The sequence below is a fragment of the Schistocerca serialis genome, chromosome 8 (assembly GCF_023864345.2).
Source record: "Schistocerca serialis cubense isolate TAMUIC-IGC-003099 chromosome 8, iqSchSeri2.2, whole genome shotgun sequence".
Classification (NCBI taxonomy): domain Eukaryota; kingdom Metazoa; phylum Arthropoda; class Insecta; order Orthoptera; family Acrididae; genus Schistocerca; species Schistocerca serialis.
The window spans coordinates 547927562-547940200 of NC_064645.1; positions in this window are offsets into that span (position 1 = coordinate 547927562).

The following is a 12639-nucleotide window of genomic DNA, read 5'->3' on the forward strand; positions in this document are numbered from 1 at the left end:
TAAAGGAAAGTCGCCGGGACCTGATGGCCTGCCAACCGAATTCTATCAGGTCTACTGGGACATCTTTGGGCAAAAACTCACCGACATAGTAAATGAAGTAATTCGTGGCACCGATATTCCCGCAAAATTTCTGGAAGGTCGAGTTGTGCTCGTCCCAAAAACGCAACATACATGTCGTGTCTAAAGATTTCCGGCCCATCACGTTACTCAATACTGACTACAAAATAGTTGCAAGGTGCCTTGCAGCAAAGATGAAGCCAGTCATGAACAAAGCTATCAGCTCTTACCAAACGTGCGGAGTAACACACCACAATATTTTCCACGCAGCGTCCTTATACCAAGACATAGTAGCTCACACGGCAGTCCATAAATTATCGACAGCTATTCTATCCATTGACTTTGCGAACGCTTTCGATCGCATAAGCCACAAATACTTGCTACAGGTCATGACAAAAATGGGATTCGGCCGAGAATTTATCAAAATTATTGAAAATATTCTCACGGGAGCAAGATCAATAGTCACATTAAATGGATGGCAAACCAAATCGATCCCTATTTGCCGCTCTGTCAGGCAAGGATGTCCGCTGTCAATGTTCTTATTCGTGATCGCCATAGACCCGCTTCTCAGAACAATAGGCAGGACGTCAAAAGGTGTACAAATACACAATGCTTCCATTAAATGTATGGCATACGCAGATGACGTAGGCGCTTTCATTGACCACACAGCAGACATAGACTCGATACGCGCCTCCCTTCACCAGTACGAACGTGCGTCTGGAGCAGCGATAAATACTTTTAAAACTATTCTACTTCCACTGGGTCTGCTAGCCACCGATATTGTCCGCGCATGGTACAGAGTCGTGAGAGACCACCAAGTATTGGGTCTAGACATAACTGCGTGCCCGCAGCATATGCAAGCACGAAATTGGAGAAGAATTCTCAACTCCATTAAGGGCCTCTGCAAAAGCCACACAACCCGGCACCTTAACTTGCACCAGAAAGTCAAACTAATCATTTCCTTTATTCTCTCTAAGGCGTGGTATATGGCGCAGTTGCTTAGCGTGCCAAAACAAATAGGACGCGCTATATCTCAAGCAAGCAACGAATACAAACCGGAATCGGAAGATGCTCCAGTGGACACCACCCACATTCCATTCAAGTTGCGCCACATAAAACAGATGGCAATCGACAAGAGTTACATCACCGCGGTCGTTGCCAACACACAACAAAGAACGGCGAGGAAGATCTACAGCGCTCTGAGGGGGAAGGCAAGTAAGTCCAAAATAGAGACGAGACTTCCAGACCACGACTGGCCACAGGTCTGGAAGAACGTCTCGGAACGGACACTTCCTGAGCACGCCAGGGACACGTGGTATAAAATCATCCACCAAACAGTGCCGCCATATGAAAAACTGGCACGCATAAAAATGCGGGAATCCCCAAACTGCGAGCTCTGCAACCAGACCGACACCATCGAACATCGTTTTGGCTGCAGAGAGAGCGGGGAAATATGGGCGGCAGCGAGAAGAATGATCGCCCACATCAACAGAACCGACGAGAGGGCGATACATGTCTCAGCTGTCACTGTCCCGGACGCGAAGCCTTTCCCCAACGCGAAACGCCTGGCCACAATGTGGATCATCGCCATGATGGCACACGCCATCGTCACCAAACGGCAGACCGACAAGGCGCAGTTCCTCACGGACCTGTGGGAGGAACACAGGAGGGCCAAACAACGCTCCAAGTACCGAGAGACCTTCCAGAACTTCCTGCAGGTCCCGCCGGACGCCGCCTTCCGAGACGCCTTCAAGACGACGTGACCGACGCCCTCCCACAACACCCACACCCCAGTCGCTGAGGACGTCGCCCACCGATCCCTCCAATGACCCGACGGCAAGAGTGGTGCATTGCGAAAGTGTTGTGAAAATGCGCGCAGAGTGGAAGTGGGTACGTGTAGCAGTGCCAAAGTGAGAGTGACGTGTGCCAATCATAGCCATACAGTGTCCAGGGCCCAATAGCCAAATAAAGCAGGCAAAAGGAAATGATCAGTTATTAATTTAGAGAAAAGGATACAAAGACGTGTTCCAAGATAACAGCAAAATGTCAACCAGTGTATTTCATGTAATTAATGTGTTCTCTCACTCACAGCCTCTCTCTCTCTCTCGCTATCTCCATTCAAGGTACGTTTTTTTCCCTCTCTCTTTACGATAATCATTCTTTGTTTTTTGTTTCTTTTATTTTTTTGTTTGTTTGTGTTTATTCCTGTGATGTATCCATGTGTATAGATATAGATATAAACATATATAAATTTCGGCGCATCATGTGCCTAAACGTTGCATCCCCCTTTGCGATTTACAATAATTAACATTAGACATTCTTTGCCCCAAATTTCCGTCAAACTGTTGCCTCCGCTCACACAGTACACTAATAACTTTCCCATTCATAAATTTATTCACATAGGTCTTCTGGTCCATATTCTCCTTTCGCCTATGGCAAACATATAGCGAACATGCCAAAATAGGTGAATTTCCAATACCATTCTGGGAAAAAAATCATAAATTCAAATTAAAAAAATAAATAAATACATAAATCAAAGTAATGCAAGTTTTGTAATTTAAAAAAAAGCCATAAACAATTGAAGCAAAAAATGTATCTGAAGGACACTCAGTGAAAAAGTGTTGTAACTCAACCAAAAGACTACTCAAAGAACAATCAGAACAGAAAACGAGAAAATGAACATCATTGCTCAATAATCACGAACACCATTTCATGTAAAGATCTGTAATTGTTAAAAATTGTAAATAAAAGTTTATATACGTTACAAAAAAAGGTGCTGTTGGCTCCCCTTCATTTTCTCCTTTTTACGCCGCTATCCCTGCCAGCCCTCTTTTCATACTACCCTTCTTTTGTGACAAACGTGCTTCCTTAAGCATTTTAAACGTGCTAGGAATTCCTTGAAAATAACGAAACACTACGAATCGACAGATGTGATCTGAAATAAGTCAGGGCCACCTACTGTTTCGTAGCAGTGCAAAACACCACAAAAAAAAAAAAAAAATTAAACGACTGTAATAAACATAAGATTCGATATTAATGGCCTCAGTTCGAAGAAGAATGTGCCACGGAATATTTCTTAAAAGTGCCTGAAGGTAACAAAACAGTCTGAACCGACAGATATGTTCTGAAATACGTCAGGGCTTATTGTTTTGCAGCAGTGTACGACTGCAAACTTGTAAACAAAAATGTATCTTTCGTCGCTAGAAGAGATGGATGCTTTGGCGACCCTCCGGTGTCTTGTGTCCCTGTTTTCGCACCTTTGCGCAGATCTACTGGCCGCAAACGGCGTCTCGGACACGCCCGTTAGGCCCACGCCCGTCTCGCAGATATTTCTCTTGCTTGTGCTGTCATATGGGCCACGACCTGAGCGGCAGTCGGGACAGAAGAGGACGCAAATATGTGGAAGCGCGCGGCGTGTCAGGTGAGGATGCTGCCGGGGGCGCCCTCTAGCAGGACACTGCTACACCCCGCACAGCCCCCCGCCAGATAATGGGAACAAGATGCGTCGCCCGCGAGTGTCGGACGCCGCACGCACCAAGCGAAACGAATGACAGGCGGCGCACCGAGCAGCCGCGTGTCTCACGCAAGTGGCGGTGCGGCGCGCCCGCCAGTTCGGCAGACGCCTCTGAGACGCCGGACGCCGCGCACTCCGCGCCGCCTTCGAGGCTCCAGCTGTTGCGGAAGGACGTGCTCTGCGTCAAATGTGTCACCGAAAACGGCGATTGTGTGTGTTGGGAGAAGAGGCAGAGGCGTCTTCTGTCGTGCGGCTACAGTATAAGGGCGCCAACGGCCATACCATGTTGAATACACGGCTAGCGGCCGCTCTGTTGGCATCGCCGCGTTGCGTTCCGCTGTCGAGTTTCTCATTTTCGCGCGTTTTTGCGTAGTTGTTAAGTAACAGTTTGAAAATGGAAAACGTAAACAGATCGAACACATTGAACGTTATTTTCGACAAGGAAGCTGTACGCCCTACGGCATACGAAGCTCACGACTGGATTATTGACGAACTCGGCCTTACCGATACCGAAACGTACGGAGTCCAGTGGGACTTTATTACCGGAACCCTGTTTATGAAATTCAATGATGCGGAAATGTGCGAAAAGATCGTAAATGAAAACGGTGGAAAACGCAAGTTTAAATATCGTGACGGAAGCGTTTGCGACGTGACCGTGTGCCACGCGGGTTACGGTATTCGTCAAGTTCGTATTTTCAATCTTCCCTTTGAAATACCTTCGCAAATGATCGCTCGTGGTCTCATGCCGTATGGGTATGTGCTTTCAGTGACGAATGAGAAATGGGGTAGTGGTTTCCGACTACGAGTCTACAACGGAGTAAGAAGTGTTCTTATTGAACTGAAACAGCACATCCCGTCTTTTCTTGTCATAGGCGGTTACAGGGCTTTTATATCATACAATGGACAGCCACAGACGTGCTCGTACTGCAATGCAACCGATCATTTTCGACAAAATTGTCCGAACAGACGTCGCCCTGTGCAGCTCCCGCTCGGCGGTGATAGCGCACAAACGCAGAAAAATTCCTATGCGTCTGTGGCGTTGGGTGTTGCTCCGATTCGACCCTCGTCACTCCCTGTGACAGAGGCTGCGTGCGAATCGGCTGCGACCCCAGCGAACACGGACAATGTCATGGAAGTAACAGAAATTGATGAAAAACCGTCATTCCAGAAAATTCTCTCCGCAATAATGCGACAAACGTTACGGTTGTGGCTGACGTTCACCCAGAGCCGCCAAAAAGTGACGATACTGAATCAGATATTTTTCCGACCAACACGCAAAATTCAGAGAGTGGACGCAGCCCTGCTGCTGTCTCCTCAGAAAAGCGTGATTCACGTAAAGACCCCAGTCCATCCCCGAGTAGGAGATCGGTGAGCCATTCACCGAATAAATCTTCGAAAAGAAAACATCGACGCGGCCGTGGAAACGGAATTTCGGATGTAAGTTCTAAATCCGATCAACAATGCCCTGTGACAGTCGTCCCTGTTGCGTCGCATGAAACAGAAGCAGATCGCCGGCGCGAGGCAACTGTTCGACATCTAAGGGAATTTCTAAATAAGCAAGAGAAAGAAATCAGCGTTCAACCGCTCGTAACTGAGGCTGTATTATCAGCGCCAATTAAAAGAAAAGCAGACGAAATGCACGAGTGTCGTGCTCGGCACACAGCCCACGTCCCGACGGACGACATTCGTGCCGTCCATGCCATGCAAATCGATTCGCCACATACGCACGTACCGATGGAAACCAACAATGATCCTCCCCGCTCTGATCAACAACGCAGTACTGTTTGGTCCGAAGATGTTTGAGTATAAACTCGGTTGAAAATTAGTTGCAACACTCGTCACATACCAAACAAACCATTTGCAGAATGAAATTATCTCCATTTATACCCTGTCTCCCGTAGCTAATGTTTCTCTGTTTCTTTCTCCACTTCCAATGCCTGTCTGTTATACGCAAATAAAAGATTTATCTATTCTTACCTTAAACATAAACGGGATTTCTGCAGTTCACAAAATTTTATCCCTAGTCGACTTTGTACATTACAGTCGTTTTGACGTAATATTCCTTCAGGAAGTTACCGCAAACATCCTCAATAACATAAATGGATATGATGTTATTTATAACATTAACAATAATATAAAATGCGGTACCGCGATTTTATACAAAAATTCCCTAGAGCCAGACAATGTTCAAACGTTGCCAAGTGGACGCGCAATTGCCTGCAATATACAAAGCATGAGATTTATCAATATTTACGCCCCCTCAGGGACAGATAATAGACGAATGCGCGCAGCATTTTTCAGTCACGAGATAGTTCCCTTGTTTGATACCACACGTCCAATAATTCTCGGTGGCGATTTTAACTGTGTAACACACTCATCCGAACAGCACCCTACGGCCACTATGTGTCCTGAATTAGTAAAACTGTTGACCGCCAAAGATCTGCGAGACACGTGGCGTCTCCTCCACCCACATACAACGCAGTATACGCACATATACAATAGTGGAGCAAGCAGAATAGACCGCATATACGTCTCTCAACAGATTACAAACAATCCAAATACCGTAGACATCATCCCTGTCGCGTTTAGCGACCATTGCGGTTATGTTGCTGCCATCCACCTACAGCGTACAAATGAAACACCTACTCCCAGGTTGTGGAAGTTTAATACGAAACATCTTGCCGCGACAGACTTCCGCTCGAAAATGCAATCTGTATGGCAGCTTTGCCTGCAGAAAGAGAAAAACTACAGCTCAGCACTAGAGTGGTGGACCTTCTACGCAAAGCCGCAAATTAGAATGATTGCTCAATGTTATAGCCAGGAGGTATCCTTCTGGACGCAGCGCACAACAGAATTTTACCAACAATACCTCAAAGACGCGTTAAACACCCCAGTCGGACCAAATGAAAATCTCCGCCTCCGCTTAAATCGTATTAAAGCAAAGATTCTCCGTATACATAACGAAAAGGCAAAAGGAATTTTGGTCCGAAGTCGCGCCTTGTGCGCTTTGGACGACGAAGAACCGTCGTCCTATCATCTCGCGCGTGAAAAAACACGGGCAAGGCGTAAACACGTAGAAACGATAACGACTGCGTCAGGCGAGTGCCTTACGCGGAAAACAGACATTCTCCAACATATTACAGCCCACTACACGGACTTATTTCGAGACGTTGCGACAGACGACGTAGCGCTAAATTATTTGTTATGCGATCTGCAGACTGACATTTCGAACGCGGACCGAGAACAGTTGATAGCAGAGATGACAGTACAGAACACAAAACCTATTGTACAATCGTGCTCTAAAGGAAAGTCGCCGGGACCTGATGGCCTGCCAACCGAATTCTATCAGGTGTACTGGGACATCTTTGGGCAAAAACTCACCGACATAGTAAATGAAGTAATTCGTGGCACCGAAATTCCCGCAAAATTTCTGGAAGGTCGAGTTGTGCTCGTCCTAAAAACGCAACATACATGTCGTGTCTAAGATTTCCGGCCCATCACGTTACTCAATACTGACTACAAAATAGTTGCAAGGTGCCTTGCAGCAAAGATGAAGCCAGTCATGAACAAAGTTATCAGCTCTTACCAAACGTGCGGAGTAACACACCACAATATTTTCCACGCAGCGTCCCTATACCGAGACATAGTAGCTCACACGGCAGTCCATAAATTATCGACAGCTATTCTATCCATTGACTTTGCGAACGCTTTCGATCGCATAAGCCACAAATACTTGCTACAGGTCATGACAAAAATAGGATTCGGCCGAGAATTTATCAAAATTATTGAAAATATTCTCACGGGAGCAAGATCAATAGTCACATTAAACTGATGGCAAACTAAACCGATCCCTATTTGCCGCTCTGTCAGGCAAGGATGTCCGCTGTCAGTGTTCTTATTCGTGATTGCCATAGACCCGCTTCTCAGAACAATAGGCAGGACGTCAAAAGCTGTACAAATACACAATGCTTCCATTAAATGTGTGGCATACGCAGACGACGTAGGCGCTTTCATTGACCACACAGCAGACATAGACTCGATACGCGCCTCCCTTCACCAGTATGAACGTGCGTCTGGAGCAGCGATAAATACTTTTAAAACTGTTCTACTTCCACTGGGTCTGCTAGCCACCGATATTGTCCGCCCATGGTACAGAGTCGTGAGAGACCATCAAGTATTGGGTCTAGACATAACTGCGTGCCCGCAGCATATGCAAGCACGTAACTGGAGAAGAATTCTCAACTCCATTAAGGGCCCCTGCAAATGCCACGCAACCCGGCACCTTAACTTGCATCAGAAAGTCAAACTAATCAATTCCTTTATTCTCTCTAAGGCGTGGTATATGGCGCAGTTGCTTAGCGTGCCAAAACAAATAGGACGCGCTATATCCCAAGCAGTATACTGGCTACTCTGGCGTCACGAAATTTTTAAAGTGCGAGCAACAGTTTGTGTCTTGGACTCGTCACATGGAGGACTCGGGCTAGTAGACTTCAGTCGCAAATGTGCAGCGTTGCTTGTCAACCGCACCGCTGAAATGCAGGCCGGCTTTCCCGATGGATCGACAGCATCCCTGCTAGAAATCTATCGGCCAGAATCTGAAAGTGCCCCAGTATCGGTGGCCAACATCCCTTACCGTATGTCCTTTGTACGAGAGTATATCCTAAATAGAAGCTACGTCCTCCGCACGGCCACGGATCCACACAGGACAGCACGGAAACTCTATATTGAATTGATGGGACAACCTCCCCTTAATAAATTGGAAGTCCGCTTACCTACCGTAAACTGGAAGCAAGTGTGGTCAAATATCAATAACGCCCCCTCTCTCGTTTTCTTCCTGTGTTGTCCATGTTTTACTGCTGACGCCCTGCTTCATCCCACGCTTCGGTGTGGGTGAGCACATCTTTTCCGATGATTGTTTCCCGTGTTTTATGTTCCGTTTTATGTAAATATTCTGAGCTTTTTTTTTTTTTTTCCTTGACACCCGTCTCACTATGATACTGAACGGGCGCTGAAGACCTTGCTGTCGTGCGCCCACAAAACCCCTCTACAACTCTACAACAACAATACTCTGCCGTCCGATGTGTCTGCCTTGTGGTACAAACTTGTCAACAACACACTGCCCACCAATCAGCGTTTAGCCGATATTCAGCTTCTCGCCTCCCCCAACTGTAGCAGATGTGGCGTGCCTGACACCAGAGAACACCGCCTGCAATGTCAAGCTGTTTCCGATGTGTGGAGGACTTGCCAGATAATGGTGGCTCTCATCACGCGAACTACTCCGGCGCACGTCTCAGTTGATAGTGTCATTGTACCCGATTTTAAATATTTCCCGCGTGCAAAACAATACTGCTGTGTGGTTGTTGGGCCACACTGTTTACGCACTCATTGACCGACAAATTCACGATGGACTCACCTTTTTGACTCATATTTGGGACCAATATTGTAAGATCAAAAATAGTAATAAACACAAAGAATATTTTGCTAATTTCTTATCATCTGAATTGCATCATGCGTATGCGAAACAACTGTAAGATAATTCCGAGCCCCTCTTATTTGTATCAATTGTCTTTCAGTCTCGCAATTGAGTTTTGATGATACGTACACTGATCTTACTTGCGTCTTTCGTGCAGTTTTATCAAAATTAAGTTTAGATATATAGTTAGTGTTAGCTGGTGAAATATAACCAGTCTCCATTCATTTGTCTATCCTTGTTATGTGCCAGCCTGTAAACTAGTATACGTAAGACCATTTTTTGGATAAAAAGTAATAAAATGGACAAAGTTACAGAAAGAGAGTAACTGAGTAATAGGATGCGGTTCCAGTTTTACTCAACTAAAAAAAAAAAAAAAGAAAATAACAATAAAAATAAAAAATAAGCCAAACAAAATTAAAAAAAAAGAAAAAACAAAAGAAAAAAAATACACCGGTTCTCGTCCGATCACCGAAGTTAAGCAACATCGGGCGCGGTTAGTACTTGGATGGGTGACCGCCTGGGAACACCGGGTGCGCCGCGCCAGCCGTAGGTGTTTCGTCGACCTAACGTGAGTTTCAAAGATTTGGTGAGTCAAAATGACTGCTTACGACCGATTTAATACGACGATGCAGTTGCAATTTGACCGAGAATTCGTTAGGCCAACGTCATTTGAGATTGAGGAGTAGATGTATAGTGAACTGAGGATAGAGGAAGGTGAACTTGAAGGACTGATGCTGGACCTCACAGTATACTGTCTTCTCACTAAGTTAAAGACGCTCATACGATGTGAAACCCTGGTTGCCACCCACGGTGGCATACGGAAATTCAGGCACAATAACGGTGCCGTGAGTGACGTAAAAATCTCGTACTCTGGTTACGGTGTGAGGAACTTGAATATTTGCAATCTGCCCTTCGAAGTGCCGGACGAGGAAGTCGCACGATGTATCAGACTGTATGGGGAAGTTTTATCGGTGAATCGCGAGTTCTGGGGTCGGGACACAGGTACAAAGTTGAGAGTAAGGGCTTTGACGATAGTGTTAAAGAAGCACGTGCCTTCTTTCGTGATGATTGGTGGGCACAGGGGAATGGTGCAGTTTAATGGCCAGCCCCAGACGTGCTCCATATGCAAGTCCACAGAGCATATGCGCGCAAACTGCCCGAGAAGCAAACGACCGGTGCAACTGCCTCGGCAACCGAATACGAATGCCGAGCAACAGAACATTACTGGCAGCTACGCCGGAGCTGTAGCTGTAGAAGGGCCACGTTTAAACGAAGAGCCGGTCGTAGCCGTAGCAGCCACAGAAGCGACAGCGGAAGCGGCAGCCCCGTTAAGCAGCCCATTCACAGCAGGACCGCTCTGCCGACCGACCCGTTGAGAGGTTTGGCGCTGACCGGCCCGCCTGTGTGTGGGCGATGGGCTCGCGCTCGTGTCGGAAGTTGGGGTGCGTCGCCTCGACCGGCGAGCCGCTACCTGCTTCCCCGACCGCCACCTGCTGAGCCGGGGCCACAGCTCAGGCCCGCCGCTTCCTCCGAGCCCACATTCCGTCAGTACGGTGTCCCACTCTGTGTTATTCACTACTTCTTTCGTTGTCACTGCTTTTCGCTGCTTTTATGATAATGTCGTTCGAGGAAAACAAAGACTTTTGGGCGTGTTTCATTAATATGTACAGAGAATGGCCATGTTTGTGGGAGATAAAATCGAAGGACTACTCCAATACGAATATGAGGAACAAAGCCTACGAAGTTCTTATAGCTAAGTGCAAAGAGATAAATCGTGCAGCAGACAAAGCGTTTGTTATTAAAAGAAATTGTTCTCTGCGAGCGTCTTTCCGGCGACAGTTTAGAAAAATACAGGACGCTAAATCAACAACTGGAAGCGCTGCTGAAAACGTGCCAGAACCGACGGTTTGGTACTACGATCTCCTGCAGTTCACCCTGGATCGATGTGGGATATCTTCACTAACACAGGGGAGGACTCTGGAGGATGAACAGACTGAGGAAAATGAGGAGTCAGATATTGACGTTGTAAGTATACAAACGCTTTTATTTATTAAGTATACAAAGTATAAATAAATGTTGCTCTGGACATAAACTCTAAATGATCAAATTTTCTTGAAATTCTAATTCATTCACGTCACTGAAATATCGCTTGTATTTTCCTCGCGCTTCCTCTGCAGTAAGAGTGCTGGTTTGACGTGTCGTAACGAGTCTTAACATTTGTTGACTACCTGACTGCAAGTTTTTATCAGTAAGGTTTACAGTTTGTGAGTTATTGCAATCAGCGGCAGTACGAATTAATTAGGGCTTTTCTTCCTTAAAAAGTTGTGCAAAACTGTACATGCAAGAACGATTCCATCAACAGTTTTTACGTCAACCGCTATTGGCGTTAATAACACTCTAAATCTGTTTGCCATTATTCCAAAAGCATTCTCAACTACCCGCCGAGCTCTGCTAAGCCTGTAATTGAAGATCTTTTTCTCCCTTGTTAAGTTCCTTTGAGGATACGGTTTCATTACATTCGGCATCAAACGGAAAGCTTCATCACCTACGAACACAAATGCCACTGTAGAATCCACTCCTTCCAGATAAACGGGATCTGCTAAATTTAGAGTTCCAGATACTAATGAAGTGTAGATGTCTGTAAGCTTTAGTAAACCACCATCTGACACTCGACCATTCGTACCGGTGTGAACATACATAAACTCATAGTTTGCATTTACAACAGCGAAAAGGACAACACTGAAAGTACCTTTGTAATTATAGTAATAGGAGCCACTACTCGCAGGTTTTTTAATCAGGACGTGCTTACCATCCAATGCCCCTAAACAGTTTTCAAAATTCCATAGATCTTTAAACTGCCGAGCAACGTTTCTCCAGTCTTCTTTAGATGAAGGAGTCTGAAATTAAAATTGATACAATTACCGAAATGCACCATAAGTGGCAAACTTGTACAAACAGTGAAAACACTGCATAGTTTTCATGCAGACATTGTGCTTTCCAGGTGAACCTGTCACAGGAGCTACCTTCATCTGGAAGCCCACCAGCTGCAACGCCCACTACAGGGAAAAAGAGATGTGGTCGAACTCAGGAGAGGACATCATGGACGAAAAAGAGATCTCAGTTAGCAGATATTGTGTTCTGGTACCTGCAGGCTGATGACTCTACCCCTGACAGTGATGCCACAGCCTTTGGTGAAAGTGTGGCTCTCGAGATTGTCAGTTACTGATAACGAGCAAAAGGACATAGCAACAAAAATTATTTCGGATGTACTATTTTTGGCAAAGAGGAGGAAATTAAGTTGTGATTCCCAAATTTTTACCCCTCGCTCAAATCCGTACATGCATCTAATTCAATCTCCACTACAGTTTCCACTCCCGTAAGATGCAACACCATAGTAGAATATACGAAACAGGCGCGTATCAACAAGCTTCACAACTGCAACCCCATGGAAGAACATTATATGGAGGCGCATGTAAGCCATCTACAAGTGATAGTCAGCAACATTAACTATATTACTGATTGTATTTTACAACAATAAAGATGAATTTCACTAAGAAACAGCATCAGTTTTCAATAACAATTTTCCCGTAAGCAA